Source organism: Podarcis muralis, chromosome 2 (genome assembly GCF_964188315.1).
Source record: "Podarcis muralis chromosome 2, rPodMur119.hap1.1, whole genome shotgun sequence".
Lineage (NCBI taxonomy): Eukaryota > Metazoa > Chordata > Lepidosauria > Squamata > Lacertidae > Podarcis > Podarcis muralis.
In genome coordinates, this window is record NC_135656.1 from 97408091 (window position 1) to 97429010 (window position 20920).

The window sequence follows — 20920 nt, forward strand, 5'->3', positions numbered from 1 at the left end:
TGCCTATCACCATGCAGGGTGAAGCGGCCACCTCAGGCAGGCCATTTGGGGTGCCATGAAAGGGCTGGAAATGTTTCGTTAATTTATTCTTATATTTAAACCGACAGGGAGAGGTGTTTGTTAGGTTTTCTGTCTCAAAAATAACTCAACAATCCTTGGGTACTCTGCAGTTGGATTGCAGGGAAGAGTTGCCATTTGCTGTTTCACCTCAGGCAGCAAAATATAATGGGCTGGCCTTGGATTTGAGCCATTTATTTATTAAAGCATGTATAATCCCCTGAATTGTGTTGTTGTTTTGGGGAAAATCCCTAAGCGGTATACAACATTAAAAACCATAAACAACATTGTTAGAGTGAAAACACAGCATAAACAGTAGTATAAAGGCATATAAAAACAAATTAAAACAGCAATTTGGGGAATTCAAACAAGTAAAAGCAGGGTCTGATCTTATGGGCAAAAAGGTCAGACTTGTCTTGCACCCCCATCATGAAAACACGTGAGACCAAACATTGGGATAATGGTTATATTATCCCAACATAGCAAGTTGGAGGAACTGCAAACCAAAAGAGCAGAATTCAGAAAGTGCAGGCAGGTGAAAATGTTATCTGGCTGTGGAAGTGAAGCATCCCTCCAGACCACTGGGCATGTGATGCAGCCACAGACAGTGACTACCCAACATAGAACTGGGAGAAAACCACTCCCTCCTTGGTAGCTGAGCCTAGGGTACAAACCCAACACCCACCCACAAACACCCACCCTGCTGTCCAGCATTCACCCAATATGTGCATGTCAGGCCTAAGTAAAGGTAAAGGTACCCCTGCCCGTACGGGCCAGTCTTGACAGACTCTAGGGTTGTGCGCCCATCTCACTCAAGAGGCCAGGGGCCAGCGCTGTCCGGAGACACTTCCGGGTCACGTGGCCAGTGTGACATCGCTGCTCTGGCGAGCCAGAGCCGCACACGGAAACACCGTTTACCTTCCCGCCAGTAAGCGGTCCCTATTTATCTACTTGCACCTGGGAGTGCTTTCAAACTGCTAGGTTGGCAGGCGCTGGGACCGAACAACGGGAGCGCACCCTGCCGCGGGGATTCGAACCGCCGACCTTTCGATCGGCAAGCCCTAGGCACTGAGGTTTTTCCCACAGCGCCACCCGCGTCCCTATGTCAGGCCTAAAATCACCTAAAAATCAAATACTGTAGGGCCTCAGTGTGGCAATCACACAGGGTCCCTGGACGTTTCACCGTCTATTGATCCCTGTGCCACCACTTTATTTCTCGCTGCCACCACCCAGGCCCTACCTGGGACAATACTGAGTCCAGTCAGGGTTAAATTGGAACATAAACTTTTGTTTATTTATTGCAGTTTAACAAGCGTGTGGTTTCATAAACAGTATCAGTCAATTACATTCATGGGGTGCCTATCCAGACCTATAACTTTCGCTACCTGCTCTCACTCACTAAACCACCTCTCAGATATTTACTTGTCTTCCTAGCTCCTAACTGTTCCTGAATCAGCCTATCTTGTTACACTAACTCAACCTACCCACAACTCTAGCCCAATTCATTCCCACTCCAACCAACCACCCAACTCCCAACAAACTCCTCAGCAAACTCCCCCCTTTGCCCCTCCCAGAGCTGGTTTTATAGTCCCACTGACTCCACCCCCCTGGGTCCTGACTGGGCAACCTGTTTAACTATTTCACCTCCAGCACTCTCTCTTATGTTAACGTCACACTCAGTATACCAAATTTTCTCAGCCTTCAATTTCCTAAGTTGCTAAGAGCAACTAGTCCATGCCACACACCCCAGAATGCCAATCAAATTATTTCTAGCTGTGTGGAGTAGGTGAAAAAAATGAGGGATCCGAAGGGCAAATCAAGGAATCCCCCCTACTTAGAAGGGGCGAACAGGTGGCTAGCAAAAGCCTGCACTGCATAGGTTGGTGGCAATAGCAAAACACAAGGGGGGGGGCAGGCTTATAAAGCCAGGCTTCAACCCCTTTTCTAATTGGCCATCAGGCCATACATGTCTGACTCCTCAACCCTCACCCTTTGGAAACTGCATTCCGGAGTCATCTTTGAAGATGTAGGGAATGGGGCAAAAGTGGCAATGATATTACAAGATGTCTGAAGCTGGTGGTGGTTGCTGCTTCACATATGGCAGAGGGAAGGGCATTCCATAGTACAGGGGCAATAACAGGAAATGTCCTATAATATTCTGTGAGGTCTGGTGCCACAAGTAGAATTTCTCGGAAAATCTAAGTGATCTTACAGGCAGGGGCAGGGGCAGACTTTGGTACTCTTTTGTGTGAACGCAAAATTTGGCACCCCCAAGTGGATTTTATCAATGATGGATCTTCTCAATTTTGTGCCCCATCGGCTTACCAGCCTTGGTGCAAGGAACTCTCCACATCTTTCTAAATCTGACACTGTTACAGGTCTATGCAGGGGTAGTCGATCTTTCAGGTAACATGGTTCCAAGTTGTTTAGGACTTTATATTTATTTCAGAATTGCTATATCACTCTTTCAGCTACATCCTCTGGATGCATCTACAAACCACCTGGTTGTAAAAGCAGGCATCTAAATAACATGTAAAGTAGACACTGGGAAATTGCATAATGAATAATAAAGTTCATCCTTTTTTAAAAAAATCCCCACCTCAAATTAGACTTTCAAAGCTCAAATTTAGCTCTTTGAAAAAATAAACACCCCCTTTTCACTATCGAAAATTATAGCCTGCATTAACAAACATCACATAACATATGTAGATAACAGACTCAGCCATTACATAGCGATGGGGATTAAACAAACATGCCTTGAGAAAAGAAACTTGGAAGCTAATCTGTTCATATATTTCACATTGCCAAAAAATGAAATCTGACAGCAGCATGTGTTAAGCATATCATATTTAATACTTATTTTCAAGTTTAAGGAATATTGACAGCCCTAAGCTTTACTCATAACTTTTCCCCTTCAAATTTTAATGTTGGTTTCCAGATAAATTTTTGTCTGTTTGTGGGGTTTTTTTTAAAAAAAAAAATCCAATACCCAACAATAATTAAACTGTTACCTCTTAGGATAGAGTTCAGAAAAGATCAGAAAAGTAGTTTATGGCACTATCACTTCAGAAAGTGATTCTCAAATTTCGCTGCAGCAAATTCCCCCTGGTCAAAAGGAAATGGAATGAAAATCATGTTTATGGACTATTTCTATATAATACATACACAAGCTGGCTAAAATGAAACTCAACCTGCAAACCATAAGAACATGAGTCTTCTATGGAAATCTAGGATGCACCAACAAAGAACCCTCTGTGGCTAGGAGTATTTCCAGCTATAGAGGGTTTACCATCTGTGGCCAACATTGGGCAGAGATGACTTGGCTACAGTGCTCCACACTCTGGTAAAAAGGTAAAGGTAAGGGATGCAGGTGACGCTGTGGTCTAAACCACTGAGCCTCTTAGGCTTGCCGATCAGAAGGTCAGCTGTTCGAATCCCCAAGACAGGGTGAACTCTCGTTGCTCTGTCTCAGCTCCTGCCAACCTAGCAGTTTGAAAGCACAACAGTGCAAGTAGATAAATAGGTACTGCTGTGGTGGGAAGGTAAACAACATTTCCGTGCGCTCTGTTTTCTGTCATGGTGTTCCGTTGTGCCAGAAGTGGTTTAGTCATGCTGGCCACATGACCCAGAATGTTGTCTGTGGACAAATGCCAGCTCCCTCGGCCTGAAAGCGAGATGAGCACCACAACCCTATAGTCACCTTTGACAGGGTTTAACCATCCAGGGGTCCTTTACTTTTTTTCTTTCCTTTTTTACACTCTGATAACTTTGAGGCTGGATTATTGCAATGAACTCCCATGTGCTGCTCAGAAACTTTAACTGGTCCAAAATGAACAACCAGATTACCAGCTGAGATCTTAAATCAACTTCACAGGTTGCCAATTCATTTCCAAGCCCAATTTAAGGTGCTCATGTTAACGTTTAAGACCCAACTAAACAACTTAGGCCCCAAATATCTGAAAGGCCATCTCCTTCCCTACAAACCCTCTCAAGTGTTAAAGGAATGGGCTCCTAAGAGAAAACCATTTGTTTGCTGTAAATTTTCCTAGACTAATAATTGCAGTTTAAAAGAATCGGTTGGCCTGTATGAACAATCACTTATCTGAGCTGTCTGGTTCTGAATGCTTGTTCTACTTAGTGTCCACATTTTTCAGTTCCTCTTTCCGCCATTCATTTGCTGAGTGGAACATTGTCTGGATTTGTAATTATTGCTTTGTGTTAAACATCTATAAAAGGGCGGGCTGTTTTGCTTCACGATCCCATTTTAGAAGTGATCTTGACATTCATTAGTGGGAATGGCTTAACATGTCATCGCTAATAATTTTAATAATTCCTTTTATTGCTCTAATTGGCAATTAGCTCCTTTTAATTTATTTAGTAAGAACAGCTAATCTGATGCTAAGCAAGGTGCAGAGGACAAAAGGATCTAATTTTAAATAATTACTTTTTTTTTGCTACCACCACTACCCTGCCCCAACTCCTAGAACGTATTACACAAACAGGGTTTGTCTGCATTCAGAGATCCAAGCACACAGAGATTTCCTGTGCTCCTGGGCTACCTCATTCATGTCAATGGAAAGCCCCAATCCACCTGTTTTTATGATGTGGATTCCTCCCTTCAGAAATCCCATTGGGATTCACTTTCCTGCACTGTGGCTTCTGTACTTTTCAGAAATCACTGCATGAAGGGGAGCTTATGGTTTCCTTTTTGTGCCCATTTCAGCAGATGGTAACCTTGCTATGTCGGGGCGGGGGCTTCTGGTTCTTTGAACCCTTGGAAATCAACCAAGTGTATCTCTCTGACAGTATCGGTTTTCAATGCGGCACTGCAAGGGCTTTATATACTGCTTCTAACTTTAATGGAGGCAGTGAGAGATTTTACTTTCTTGGGCTCCATGATCACTGCAGATGGTGACAGTAGTCACCAAATTAAAAGATGCCTGCTTCTTGGGAGAAAAGTGATGACAAACCTAGACAGCATCTTAAAAAGCAGAGACATCACCTTGCCGACAAAGGTCCGTATACTTAAAGCTATGGTTTTCCCAGTAGTGATGTATGGAAGTGAGAGCTGGACCATAAAGAAGGTTGATCGCCGAAGAATTGATGCTTTTGAATTATGGTGCTGGAGGAGACTCTTGAGAGTCCCATGGATTGCAAGAAGATCAAACCTCTCCATTCTGAAGGAAATCAGCCCTGAGTGCTCACTGGAAGGACAGATCCTGAAGCTGAGGCTCCAATACTTTGGCCACCTCATGAGAAGAGAAGACTCCCTGGAAAAGACCCTGATGTTGGGAAAGACTGAGGGCACAATAAGAAGGGGATGACAAAGGATGAGATGGTTGGTCAGTGTTCTCGAAGCTACCAGCATGAGTTTGACCAAACTGCGGGAGGCAGTGGAAGACAGGAGTGCCTGGCATGCTCTGGCCCATGGGGTCACGAAGAGTCAGCGACGACTAAACGACTAAACAACAAAATAACTTTAAGCATGGCTTCTGATGAAAACTAAGAACAGTGAGAAAAATCCCATCGAGTTGCCAAAGAAAGAATCTGAAGTACCTTCACCAGAAATATACAAACATCCTTACAAAGTCACAAATTGTTCCAGAGCCAAGAACTTTGACATGCTATTTAGCAAAGCATATATGTGACACATTCATTCTGATCTTGGAGTTGTCAGCAATCCTGAGATCATCAAAATCAGTCCCTATAAATCTTCTGTCAGGAGCTCTGTGGAATCTCTTGGCAGACTTGGTCAAAGAGGAAGGAGATTTGGGATGAGGCTACTGAGACTGTTGATGGGGAGGAGCAGAATGCTCATTGAGTGACATCCCTGCTACAAACCTGATGTCCCAGCAAAGGAAAGAGATCCAGTGGAGTCAGCCCCAGCTCCACACCCTGAGAGTGTGGTTGCACCAGCAACTGAGGAGGTGTGTTAACCTGAGTCATCCAGGCAGACTAGGGCCCATCTCCAAGGACATGCCATTGGATGCACTGGCAAAGCTTACCCTCAGAAGTGCCCATTTGCTTGCCCAGTCCCATCATTCAGGAAGACAATGGCATGAATGAGTGCCCTTTCCCCCTCCTCATCTAGAGGTGATCCAGTTCACACTGTGTGCCTAGACTTTCAAGATATATTTTTTTTTTACAAAGTACCTCACCAAAGACTCCCAAGTAAGCTTCATAGTCAAGGAATAAGAGGGGAGGTCCTATTGTGGATCAATAACTGGTAGGAGTAAATGAGCAACTATCTGAACAGAGAGCTATAAAAGCATATACTAAAGGATGTTTATAGGGACCTGAACATAAATGATTTACAGTTGGGGTGAGCAGCCACCCACCCAAGGCAGGTAAGGTAAAGGTAAAGGGACCCCTGACTGTTAAGTCCAGTCACGAATGACTCTGGGGTTGCAGCGCTCATCTTGCTTTACAGGCTGAGGGAGCTGGCATTTGTCTGCAGACAGTTTTTCAGGTCCCGTGGCCAGCATGACTAACCCGCTTCTGGCGAAACCAGAGCAGCGCATGGAAACACTGTTTTCCTTCCCGTCAGAGTGGTACCTATTTATCTACTTGCATTTTTGGCGTGCTTTCAAACTGCTAGGTTGGCAGGAGCAAGGACTGAGCAACGGGAGCTCACCCCATCGCAGGGATTCGAACCGCCAACCTTTTGACCGGCAAGCCCAAGGTTTATTGGTTTTAGACCACAGCATCACCCACGTCCAAGGCAGGTGCCAACTTTTACCCACCCAGCATTTAACACTCTCCATCTCTCATGACCACAGCCTTGAGAACAGAGAAGTCCACAAGAATAGCAGGTGACGACTGCTGGTGTGTAAACAGGAGGGTTGAAAGTAAGAATTCTCAGCTCCATATGGGACCACAGTGATCTGCGAAGTATTCAGAGTAGCCAGGAAGCAGATGTGGCTGAAGCCCCCTGGAATTTGTTGCTCATGTATTTTGGGGGTAGTTGGCGGAGGATGTAACTGAGAGCCCTTTCAGTCAAACTATTTCATTTGTTTCCCAGCGTGTGCTGCCTGCAAAATTCGGTGCACATTAGGAGATAAACTTCTTCATCTGAATCTGCCTCTTGATACATGGAAAAACAAATCTGGCATGCCTGCGCTCTTGAATCGCAGATGCTATAATTTCCCTAACTCTCTCATTTTTAACAAATAATGTTTTCCTTCAGGTGAACATAATCATGGTCAGGGATGGTTAAGGCGCATTTCTCATTTTGCCTCTTCTGTGCAAGGAGGAAGCAGATGAAACACGCTTTTGCCAAACATTCTGCTTCTTTGGGAGGCATGTCAGTCATTATTTGGACCACCTCCTGCACGAAGATAAAACCCCCCACACAGGTGGTATTCTGTTGATTACCACAATCCACACAAACACACTTGGTTACTATTCAATGAGATGGTCACAGGAGGAAAGCCCTAAATCATTTCACTTAACGTTACAAGGAAATTATTGTTTCTCTGCTAATCCTACCATTCATAAAGACTAGTGAACATTTACTTTTTCAATCTACGCATTGTTTTGTTCTACACAAACAAGGAGAATGTTGTGTGTATGTGGGGGGGATAACACTGGATTATCTGACCATTTACCATTACCTTAATGCAGGATCAGAGCTACTAATGTACATCGTCAAAATATTTTGGCCTTCATCTTGTGGGGAGTGACCTAGGAGTGGGTGGCATCTTGAGTTAGGCTGAATTGTCACAATAGCAAAACAATTACCATGTTCTTTTCTTTTTTTAAAGGAGACAGGTGGAGCTGGATGGGTAGGAAGAGACAGAAAAAGATGAATTAAGGAGGAAAAGAAGGGGGGAAAGAAAGAAACGAACAACACAATTCTGGAAACTAGTCTGTTAAGAGTGCTGAGTAGTTTAACTATTAATCCTTCTTCCCAGGGAATTCTGGGAAATGTCACAACTGCAAAAGTGGCATCATAGTGCTCTCAATATGCAGGTGTGGTCTTATAGGAGAAGTTAGGAGGTCAAGTCAGTCAACAAACTCCCTGTCCTCAGCGCTCCATAGAACAATCTCTGATGCTGCATGGCTCCAAAGTATTTTCTGACTTCTCTTTACCATTCACACTCTTTGTGCAAAATGACCTTTCCCTTCCAACAGAAGATGTTTGTGCTTTTAGCTGGGCAATGGTAGCATACAACACAGGAACCCGTCTGATTCTTTGTCTTTCTAGCTCATCTAGTGTAGGAGCTCTCCAGGGTACCTAGCAGAAATCGCCCACTACCTGGTCCTTTGAGCAGCAGATGCCAGAGATGGAACCTGAGAGCCTGTGCTTACAAAGCGTGAGCTGCGCCACTGAGCGATGGTTTCTCATTCACATACAGGGCACATCATTGTCCTTAATGTCACCCACCACACCTGATGGCATGATACCAATTGGACGAAACACACATTGTATTGTTTTAGCTAGCATTTAAAATGCTAGCATTTAAAATGCCCAAACCTAAACAACTACCCGCAATTGGTTTTAAAAGGTAAGCCAGAATTCACATTTATGTAACTAATCTTGACTTCTGGTATGCAGAGCGGAGGGTTAGAAATTCCTTTGTTTCCATTACTTCCCTGCTATGGTTTTATTGGCATCTCCTTCTTCACTCCATGGTAATTAATTCCAAAGTGCTATCTTGAAAGATAATTTTCTTTTGACCGCCTGCTGAATATGACTGAGACCTTGTGAAAGAGAGAAATAAAGTTTATTTTATATATTTTTAAGCAATAGCTCAGGGCATGTATTTTTTTTAAAAAAATCCTTGGTGGGCTAGGTAATGAATGATTTTTTTTCAGCAGAAATTTCCTTCTTCCCCAGGGACCCAACAAAGCAGGTTGAACCTTCAAGTTAAACCCTGAACCCCGGTGCCTCTAACCGACTGTAAGAATCTCATTTTGATATTTGTTTTTATCTTTGCTATTTGCTATCTCTGGTTGCATGTGGCTTTCAATCTCTTCCTTTGTTGTTTGCCTTCTGCTGTTCTGAGGATTTTAGCAAATGATCCGATGCTTCTCTTTGATTCTTTCATTGTCAGCTTCTTTTGGGGTTAAGGACTAAGGTGTAAATATATGCATGCATGCATACAAACAAACAAAAGAATGCCTGTGACTCTTCTGCTGTTCCACACCCTACCCCATAGCCTAATGTGGTGGAGAAATGAACAAGTGAGCTGAGCTGTATTAGGGATTGGTGAGAGATTCAATTTTATTTGTACCTAATTTGCACATTCTTGAACCAATATGTGAACTGAATATTCAAAACTTCTACTTCCTTGAATTTTGCAATGCCGTTCTCTAACCAAATGCACAAAGGGCCATCTATTTGGGAGGGGGTGTACATAAAAATGCACATATTTGTGAAAGTAACATACAAAAAAATTTTATACTGGGGAAATTCCTTGGGGGGGAAATGTGCATATACAAAAATGTGTTCAGTAGGAGAAATTTGCACTAAAATGGTGGTGATTTTTCAGGGGTATTTTTTAAAAAAAGAAAAAGAAAAATTGCAAATTGATGTGGAAATATGGAAAACTGAATGCAGAACTGGGAAAAATGAAAAACTCAGAGAATCAAAGTGGACAGATTTGTCCACCATCCCTAGTTATACCACATTTATCTTTAAAGAAAGTACTTTTGAAGTCGATGGCCCTCAAGGTCCCTTCTTCATGCAGCACATGCAAAGTACTTCTTCATGCAGCACATAGTTAAACTATGGAAATCACTCCCACAGGAGGCAGTGATGCTCAGTGTGGTGTAGTGGTTAAGTAGCAGTTTGAAAGCATACCAGCATGAGTAGATAAATAGATACTGCTGCAGCGGGAAGGTAAATGGTGTTTCCGTGCGCTCTGGCACTCGTCACAGTGCCCCGCTGCACCAGAAGAGGTTTAGTCATGCTGGCCAAATGACCCGGAAAAGCTGTCTGCAGACAAACGCTGGCTTCCTCGGCCTGAAAGCGGAGATAAGCCTTGCACCCCATAGTCAAATTCAACGGGACTTAACCGTCCAGGGGTCCTTTACCTTACTCAGTATAGGTGAACTCCATGCATTGTGATAAATTTCATTGGGAACTATTGTTTTGACAGTCCTTGTTGATTTGGTCTGGGCACCAAGTTTGTCCTTGATCTGGACCTAGCTGTGCTGCCAGAGTTGAATAGACAGCGCCATTGCAACCACAAGAGCCGAAACTACTTAATAAGGTAGATGGGTGATGTGAACAACAACAACAACAATTTTCCAGCAACAGGAACTGACCCCCATCCCAAACCCAATTGAAGCTTTTAAATTAAACACCAGTTTCTACCTAATACTGCGGCTGAGAGCCAGCACAATTACAAAATTTAATTAATTAAGCTGAAGGCAACTTATTTAAAAAGCCTTCCCACGACTAGATCTGTAAAGAAGCTCAGTGAAGCAGTAAATGTAACCACAATTCCAGCACCGAAGCACTCTGTGTAGCAATTCCCGACTCGGCCCAAATACTTATTAAATGAGATAACAGTTACTGAGGTAGCAAGAAACTCACATGCATGGACAAATACTATTGATGATAATCATGTTCACATCAAAGCGGATTTGCATACTCCCTTTCTGTTGTGTTGAATGGATTCAAGCACATAACAAAATAAATATGTGAAATCCTAATACAAGAGTCTGACTGGAATGCCCACAACTTCCAAAAGAGCTGAAGCTTTCGGCGGTCGACCAGCATTGAGTTGGTCTACAAGTGTGTGCATTTAGTTAATGCAGATTTACAAAACAAACAAACACCCAACTTTAATCTGCATGTGACACCAAACTGGAAGGGATAGCCATGCCTTCAGACAGGATTCAAGGTGGATCATGGCAAACCAAAACTTTAAAAATGAGTTTGGAATGGTCTGGTTTGGAAGGTGGTAGACTCTCTTTCATCAGAGGCCTTAAAGCCAACTATTAGGGGTGCTGTTGTAGCAGGCTTCCTACACTGGAGTAGATATCCTTTGAGATCCCTTCATGCTCTATAGTTCTTTGAAAATAAGAACACAAGAAGAGCCTGCTGAATCAGGCCAATGGCCCATTTGATCCAGCATCCAGTCAGCGGTGGAGGCAAGCCAATTGGGCGCCTGGGGTGGCGCGTGTGCCCTGTGCCCAGGGGTGGGGCCAGGACGAGTCAGGGCAGGACGCTCTGCGGGACCTCCGAGGAGTCTGCCTGCCTCCTCCCACTGAGCCACCCTACAGCTGAGGAGGAGGCGGTGGGCGGACCGTTTGGGGAAGCGCGGAGCCTGTGGGTGCCCAAGCCACCACATCACTCCCAGGAGAGAAGAATGGCTCGGGCATGCTGCAAGCCCCACGGTGAGTGCCACCCACCATTTTCTCACCCCCCCCCTCAGTGGGCACACCTGGGGCAAACCGCACTTACCATACCCCCCTTCCTCTGCCCCTGCATCCAGTTTTCGTAGTGGGCAACCAGATGATGTTAATAATTATAATGATCATTTGTTTCTTTTACCCCACCCATCTGATTGGGCTGCTCCAGCCACTCAGGGCAGCTTCCAACAGAGTATAAAGAAACATATGAAACACCAAACATTAAAAACTTCCCTATACAGGGCTGCCTTCAGAAGTCTTCTAAAAGTCAAATAGTTGTTTATTTCCTTGATATCTGATGGAAGGGCATTGCACAGCGTAGGTTCAACTGTGGAGAAAGCCCTCTGCCTGGTTCCCTGCAACTTCATTTCTCGCCATGAGAGAGCAGCCAGAAGGCCCTTGGAACTGGACTTCAGTGTCCGGGCCGAATGATGGGAATGGAGATGCTCCTTCAGGTATACAGGGGTGAAGCCATTTAGGGCTTTAAAGGTCAGCACCAACACTTTGAATTGTGCTCAGAAATGTACTGAGAGCCAGTAAAGATCCTTTAGGACAGGCCCTAGTTGTCAAAGGAAAAAACAACTACCAGACTTGTAGAAGACATCTGAAGGCAGCCCTATTTAGGGAAGCTTTTAATATCTGAAGGACTATTATATATTAATATTTTGTTGGAAGTCACCCAGAGTGGCTGGGGAAACCCACCCAGATGGGTGGGGTATAAATAAATTATTATTATTATTGTTGTTGTTGTTGTTGTTGTTGTTGTTGTTGTTGTTGTTATTGTTATTGTTATTATAGTGTTATATGGTCCTGGCGGCCACTCCCAGTCACCAGTCTAGCAGCCGCAATCTGGATTAATTGTAGTTTCTGTGTCACCTTCAAAGACTAGACACCATGAATAGCCTTATCCTCCATGAATCTATCCAACCCTCTTTTTCTGCGCACCCCGGGGTGGCTGTGAAACTGCCTTATGCTGGGTCAGGTTATTGGGTTATCTACTGAAGGGGTTTTCATTCCGGCTGTGCCTATTCAAGTCTTGAGGAAAATTCTCACCCAGCCCTGTGATCATTTTTAGCTGGAGACTGAACCTGAAACCTTATGCATGCAAATCAAGCACTCTACCGCGAGCCGAAGGCCATTTCCCCAGATGAGCAGCAGGCTGTATCTCTTAAATTAACTTGTGTATGCAGGTGTGGGAATAGCTCCCAGGTTGGCATAAATGCAACATTCAAGCCGACTCTTAATTAACACCTCTGCCACCACACTTTTAATGCACTGTGGGTACTATATCTGTAGCATCAAAGCAAATGTTTCTAATCAGAATAGAACAAATGACAGTCAGCATTCCAAAGAATGGTTGGATGCACTTCTACTGCCAAAGCCAAGAAGGATCGGCCCTGATGGAAGCCGCCTGTTAACGATAGAAGTAAACTCTCCCAAGGTCCTTGGAAGAAGAGCAGGATACGGCAGAAAGCAAGCATGGAGCCAAGGAGCTTCAATTACACTGTGCCACTCCAATGCAATGCACGTGCCTCAGTTGAATATCAATCTGATATTCAGTATCAATTCCAGAGCCGCTTGCACTCAGGCAATGTGTTGAACCACAGGTGAGACTGTTCCAGAAGGCCTGTGTACGCCATCTTGGTGGCCTAGAAGATAACCCCAAAACTAGTTGGTAGTTGTTGCAAAGATGAGCTCACCTATGCTTATATAGGCACTTGCTTTGATACATGTTAATTGGCTTGCTTTGCTGCTATGCTGATCTGAGGGCCCTGGGGTGCTGGGCTGCAGGCCCCAAGAGGGGAGCTATCTGTAAGCCTTGGAGAGTTGCCACCTGTGCCCTCATGGGTCAGGAGGATAGACGGGAGGCTCTGGCCAATCTGATACATGCTGTCTTTTCTATATGTAAACACATCTGCCTGCATGCAGACAAGTCATGACTATTGCTTGCTTCTGCAGTGTTTGCCCCTGAGAGCTGTGGGCGCTGTGTTGTTATTTTACACTTTTCTTTAATAAAGCACTAGAACTGGCCATTCTGACATTTTTGACATCCCTCTTTGGTATCCCTGTACCAAACCACTCGTACAACCAGCGGCGGAGCAAGCCGATCGGGCGCCTGCGGTGGCACGGTTGCTCTGCACCCAGGGGCGGGGCCAGCCACCTGCGGGGTGGGGCGAGCCAGGGCAGGACACTCCACAGGGCCTCCGAGGAGTCTGCCTGACTCCTCCCACTCAGCTGCCCTACAGGTGACACCTGGGACGGACCGCAGCCACCACACACACACCCTTTATCCTGCGTACAACACCACCTTTGGGCCTGCAGTTCAGAACAGGCAATGACCCCACTTTCCCCAGCCAGCCTCATTCTCCGGTCAGTTCGAGACCTCCATAGCTTAAACTGCACTATGTGTTCCAAGAGCATTATCTGAGACCAATGCTGGACCCAGAAGGCCTAATTCCATTTCTGGAAACCGAACAGCGTTCATCCTGTTCTTCCTTCACATGTAGTGTTCTATGTTTGCTTAGTACCTTGCCAGCGTGTTGCAGTGGTTCATGTGTTATACTATGACCTCGGAGGCCAGGGTTCAAATACCCACTCATTCATGAATCACACTTTGTGACTCTGGGCCAGTTACTGCCTCTTAGCCTAAGCTACCTCACAGAGTTGCTGTGAAATACAGTGGTACTCAGGTTAAGAACTTAATTCATTCTGGAGGTCCATTCTTAACCTGAAACTGTTCTTAACCTGAGCTACCACTTCAGCTAATGGGGCCTCCCACTGCCGCCATGCGATTTCTGTTCTCATCCTGAAGCAAAGTTCTTAACCCGAGGTATTATTTCTGGGTTAGCGGAGTCTGTAACCTGAAGCGTCTGTAACCCAAGGTACCACTGTAATCTAAGGGAGCGTGTACTCCACCTTGAGCTACTTGAGGGAAAAGGTCGGATAGAAGTGAAATGAAATGAAATAAACAGCAAGGAAAAAATAGAGTTTTGTTTTCTTGTAGCCAGTTGAACTTGGGACAAAATTAGAAGAGGGAGTCTCGTGCTTTTTCATGATTCCAAGAGCTGGAGATTTACGAAAATCAAAGTAATTCTGCCAAGTGTGGTCCCCTTCTCTCATTGAGCCAGAGAGAAAACTTGACATTGATGTTTTGTTAATTGGCTGATTCTGTTCCCCAACAGTAAAGAAAGGCATATCAAACCACAATTTTAACTGTCAGTGATATAGGGCAGTAAGCATAAATTACTGGGCAGAGGTGGAAAGGGGAAGGGAGACAAGGAAGCATATATGGTACAGGTCTCTAAGTGTATCAAAAGCAATGAAAATCCATTAAATCATTCTGAATTGCAAAAAAAAAGTAGTTTGTTAAACCTTTGCTATTTGCAGAGATAATCAGCCTGTTTGCAAACGCCCATTTAGTCTGTACCCAGTGCTCTCCCACTGCTTTTTTATTAGGAATTACAGACACAGATATTCCAAAGGACTAGAAAAGACTTTTTACGTATGGAACAACAGCCGCTCGGATACTACTAGCCCAGAGATGGAAAGAAGACCAAGTCCCTACCAGAGAAGAATTGCAAACCAAGCTGATGGAGTATGCCGAAATGGCAAAGTTGATTGGAAAACTCAGGAACCAAGAGAACAAAATATGTATAAAAGAATGGGGGGGGGGAGAGAGAAATATAAATTATTTAAAGGACTACTGTAAACAGATAGAAACATTGGCAGGATTTTGATTTCGCTTGTAGTGTAACAATTACCATGGAAAATATGGATCGATATAATAAATAGAGTACGGAAGAAGATGAAGTTTTAATGTTTAAAATGGGACTCCTGGGAGAGGGGGAAGTCCTGAGATTCGGAGCAAGCTCTGTTTATGGATATATATTTGAATTATTATTTTTTCAATTTTGTATTGTGAAATCAAATAAAAATAATATATAGATATAGATATAGGTAAAGATATATGAAAACGGTGTACACATGACATTAGCCACAATCCATATCTATCCTGTATCTATCCTGCTGTTTCTTATAAAATACTGCATTTTGACAAGCTTTCTCCCAAACTAGCTTCAATCCAAATGGAGGGAAACCTATCTGTGTTTCAAGTTAGGAATGTGTACACAGCCTAAATATGAAATATTTTAACATAAAGCAAAACAAAAACACCCAACAGTCCTAAAACAGTAGAAGAGAATTAAAATTGCAACAAGAAAAGGATGGTAAAGAAAACTCGAGAGGACAATGCGTTCCTGGCACCTAAATAGACACCTGCTATTCAAGACAACAGCAGTGAATAGAAGGATTAACTGGGGAACAAGGGAATACATTATTTAATGATTAATTTGGAAAACCACTTAATCAGTATTAAAATATAGTGAGTTAGGATGCATCCCCAACTCCTAAGAGTTTGGGGGTTTTTTTAATCAAGAGGCAAACAAGCATTGATTTCGATCAACTTCCAAGTATCTTTCTTTTTAATGAGCATTTACAAATATATTTTCAATGTTCAAAATCGTTTGCAGCCCTAATATCAATCAAGCACACTTAGATTTAGGGATGTTAGTTTGCAAGGCCATGAGGGAAGGAAGTGAGCAGTTCTGGAATGCTCTTAACGGGCCTTGCTCTATGCCTGACAGTAGCCGTAGCAGTGAATATATTTCCCCAGTACTACCATTTAATTGCTTCCAGTCCCTTCGTGGCTTTTTGGGTGATGTAAGCCATTGCCGTCAGAAAGAAAAGGCTTGGGGGTTTTTTTGGTGTTCTTTTTCTTTTTCATTAAAAGAACCCCAGCCCTTTTAAGTCGTGGCTTCTATCTTGTCTTATCTAGGAATGCTTGGCTGCTGCAATATGAAAGGCTTTGAATTGCTTTTTACTGTTCCTAGGGTTGTTTATTTATTTTATGAGATTTATATACTGCTTGACCTCAGTAAAACCTCCAAGTGGTTTGCAAAAATAATTAATAAATTTTTTCCCCAGTAAAATACTTTTTTAAAAAAAACAAAACACTGTTAATACATGCATTTAAAACACTCCAGCAGTTAATTAAAATTAACAGTAAGCTAAAACCAGATTAAAACACATGTTAGGTTCTACATGTCAGGATAGGCTTGCCTAACAGAAATGTTTTTAGCAGGTGTTAAAAAGAGTACAGTGAAGGCACCTACCTGATGTCAATAGGCAGGGATTTCCAAAGTGCCACTACTCTGAAAGATTAATTTCTTAGAACTGTGGAACAAGTATTAGGTTGCACCTGTAACAGAGCAGGAGCAGTCGAGTGGACATACAAGGACAAAGGCGATCTCACAAGTGACGATGATACTGCATTGTATTTAATCCAGAATGCAGCAGCTAGACTGGTGACTGGGAGCAGCCGCCGAGACCATATAACACCTGTCCCAAAAGACCTACATTGGCTCCCAGTACGCTTCCGAGCACAATTCAAAATGTTGGTGCTGACCTTTAAAGCCCTAAACATTCAGCCCAGACACTGAGGTCCAGCACCGAGGGCCTTCTGGCGGCTCCCTCACTGCGAGAAGTGACGTTACGGGGAACCAGGCAGAGAGTCTCCTCGGTAGTGGCAGCTGCCCTGTGGAACACCCTCCCATCAGATGTCAAGGAAATAAACAACTTTTAGAAGACATCTGAAGGCAACCCTGTTTAGGGGAGTTTTTAATGTCTGATGTTTTATCATGCTTTTAATATTCTTTTGGGAGCCGCCCAGAGTGGCTGAGGAAATCCAACCAGATGGGTGGGGTATTAATAATGATAATGATAATGATATAATGATAACAACAACAACAGCAACTATTATTATTATTAATTATAAACAAATTTGGGACTCTTTTATTTTGAACGACAGCTAATATAGTGCTTAAATGAAAAACAAATAAACATAGTCAATACAGTACAATCTTGCTTCTGTTAGAATCATAGCCTTATATGTTTTGATTCTGGCCATTGATCCATTAGCTCAGTATAGTCTCCAATGACTGGCAACAGATTGGCTTTTGGACTAGGCTTTCTCCCAGCTCTCCCATCAGATGCCAGGGGTTGAATCCGGAACCCTCTTCATGCAAAGCAAATGCTCTACGGCTGAGCTATGGACAATTGCACACTTTGAAACTGGCTTTCATATTCCTCACCGCTTCCCAGTGCTGCTTTGCTGCCTTGAAGTCAAATCTGAGTGAGGTTAGGAGCAGGAGCTAATTCTCCCTGCCCTCACTCCAGCATCTTCTGAACAGTAAGCATTCAGGAAATCATACCAGGTTAAACCAGGTTGAACAGCTGGTGGTAGCTGTGAAGGCAAGTGGGAGCATGCTATTTTAGAATCTCACTTCAATTCCAGCTTCGAGCTGAACACATGCTTAGAATTGCTCTAAGCTCGGTTCTAGAATGCAGGTAGGAGCCTCTGAGTGTGATCAGGAACCCTCACTTTCCAGTGTTCCTGTTCAAACAGAGGGTATAATGCACATATAGATGCTCTATGCATCTGAATGTTTGAAGGACCAGAGTGAGGGCAGGGGAGCCACTCTGTATGTCAAAGAGGGTCTAGAGTCAAACAAATTAGAACTCTCCTTCACAGAATTGCTGCAGGTGACAATGCCAGTTCTTCAGAGGAAGTTAGTTCTAGGGACTAAACCAGGCTTCCTCAACCTTGACCCTCCGGATGTTTTTGGCCTACAACTCCCATGACCCCTAGCTAGCAGGACCAGCGGTCAGGGATGCTGGGAATTGTAGTCTCAAAACATCTGGAGGGCTTAGGTTGAGGAAGCCTGGACTAAACATTACAGAATTGTTTCAGAAGCCAAAGGGTGGTGTCCACTAAGAAGCAGTAACTCTGGAATGGCTTGTGGGGAAAGGGAGTTGGGCCTATATACAAATATTGTGGCCTCTTCCAGTTTCCCTTTATGGTATCATAAACATGTTTCCCCAATATTGTGAATGGAGCTTAGTAGCAAAATATCTATTTAATTTAGAGAGATGATGCAAAGAAAATGGGGACATGGTAGCTACCGGTAATTTCTTTAAGAATATGACATATTACCAGCCTAACAATTTGAAAGAGGTAAACAAATGCGGGAAAATCCCAACTGGAATAACTTTACCATTTATTTCAGCTTGTTTTCCTTATTTTAACACAATGCATTACTGGAAGCTGGCAGAAGGAAGAAAATCAGTGCTTAATAAGTACTTAAGAGAACGAGGATCTTAATTAGAGCAGCTGAACTGTCCAAACACCACCTTAAATCAATGAAAATATATGAACAAATTGAAGAAGACACTGAAGGATGTGCTTCGAAATCCTTTGTTCCTTTCTAATTTGTGCTTTCAAATCTTGCTTGGTTAATTAGTGGTATCACAAAAACCCTTATCATGGCCTTGGATTGCTGCCAAGTGTCGGTTTCTTTTTTTAAAAAAATCTTTTTTGCCAAATTAAACAGCCAAGATAAAGTTTCTTGCAGGGGAGGGAGCCAACCATTAATCATCAGGACTGCTCAAAAAAGCTCAGGCCTTCTTCTTTCAATGTGGATGCCATTTGAAACTACGGAGTGATTTGTGGAGACAGCTAGGAACATGGGGTGCCCTACCTCAACCCCTAAGTTGTTCATTCTTTGGATGATATCCCAGTCTACCAAGAAACACTACCAGTTCAAAGGACAGGTTTCCAACCTAAACATAATGTGCAGTTTCAAAACAAATATTCTCATTTTTTCTCATATCAGTGACAGGATTGTTTTGTTACCATGAGCATAGAAGTGGGGACCTGGAACAAAATGTTGCAGTGTGAAGTGCTCTTGGGCAGTGTTCCAGTCACTCAAGCCCAACTGCATGATACTCCATTCCATTGCCACCTGGTCGGCATCCTATAGCAACTGAGCACCCTCAGTTCACCCTCAGTATTGCAGGGTGGAGGTTCCCTTTTTAGGTCACCCCCAACTGTGTTTGTACTTCTGCGAAACTTAGGGTCCCCTAAAGCCTGCCAAAATCCCCCTCTTGTGCGTAGATGGTGAAATCCTGATTACATAAAGATCCACAGTCCCTTTTGTGTTTATTTGGCTGCCCTCAGGACCAAGGCAGACATGGAACCATTTGTGCAATTAGCAAATCGCATGAATTCTACTTCTTTTCAAAAGCAAATTGCAGGTGCAGGGGAGCATTATCTGGATCAGGACCCCCCTGTTTGCATTGGAAGAATATCACCCGTTTGTGCCAGTGGATCTTTCCAATGTGATTAGCAGGTATGGGAATATGGATTAGGTTAAAGCATAGCTGTCAACCTTCACTTTTTTTGCAGGAAATTCCCTTATTCCAGCGCCATTTCCCGCTGCTTCCCGCTGCTATCCCGGATTGTTAGATATCCCGTAGACTGTCCCTGGGACAGGTGAGGCTGCTGATCCCTTATTTTCGAGGCTACTGATCCCTTATTTTCAAATCTGAAAGCTGACAGCTATGGGTTAAAGACCAACCTCATCTCCTGGCAACATACAGTAGGATGTGGGTTTTTTGCTCTTAGTGGAGCATGAGGAGTCCACATCCCATCAGGTCACTGGTGGATGAAGAACCTCTCTTCCCCAGATCCATTTCATTTGGGGCCAGATTCTACGCCAAGCCTAGGGAGCAGACCAGAAGGAGCAGAACTGTACTCAGGAAATTTTCCAAGAAATCAATAGGTGAGATGCAGTTTGAAAGCCTATATGACTTGGTAGTGGTAAGCTCTCTTTTAAAGGGTTTGAAATCTCAGTAGCACACACAAGCTATGGACTGGGACCCAGGAGACCAGGATTCAAATCCCCCATTCAGCCATGTAGCTCATGGAGTGATCTTGGGCCAGTCACTCACTCCCAGCCTAACTTACCTCACAGGGGTTTTGTGGGAATTAAGTGGGTGACAACTTGGGGAAAGTAAGCTATCAGTGCAATATGGAAAGAAGGAGAAAGTTGGAGAACTATAGAAACAGGTAGAAGGGCATGCAGCTGGGACGCTTTGATTTATGTGCCCTGGGAAGTCCGTCTGCTATCTATTCTCCTGGCTGGGCTCGGGGCAATGAGAGGGAGACGGAGGGAGCTGGAACATTGGCACAAAATGGCACATGCATTTTGGGATTCATTCTCAGTTTGCTTAGGAAGTTGCTTGGCCACATTTTCCAGAAGTATCATGCTACGGATGATCATACCATACTGTGTACTGAGTTTTATGGATAGATTCTGATAGAGTTTTAGGGTTTTAATAGTGCTGTGCTGAAATATGTCCTCCAGCTTCTGAAAGGCTTTCTTCCTCTGTGAAAGAGGCTTCCATTTTTCTCCCTCATTCTTAGAACACTTGAACATTTCTTTTGAGTTTCATTGGGTGGCCGATTTTGAGCATACCTTATCGTTGTGAAGTGATGAAGGACAGGGTGGTTTTTCTTTCTTATGATTAAATTCTTTCTTTCCAGCAAATGTTTCTCCAGCACTATGGAGCCTCCCTGGGTGCCAGCACTTTCTGATCTGAA

At 43.7% G+C, this 20920-nt stretch overlaps 1 protein-coding gene across 2 annotated transcripts in view; it reads right to left on the bottom strand.

The window, feature by feature from the left end:
* The window catches only part of TAFA1 (TAFA chemokine like family member 1), a 346494-nt gene that overhangs the window by 268357 nt on the left and 57217 nt on the right, over nt 1–20920 (bottom strand). The window lies entirely within an intron of this gene.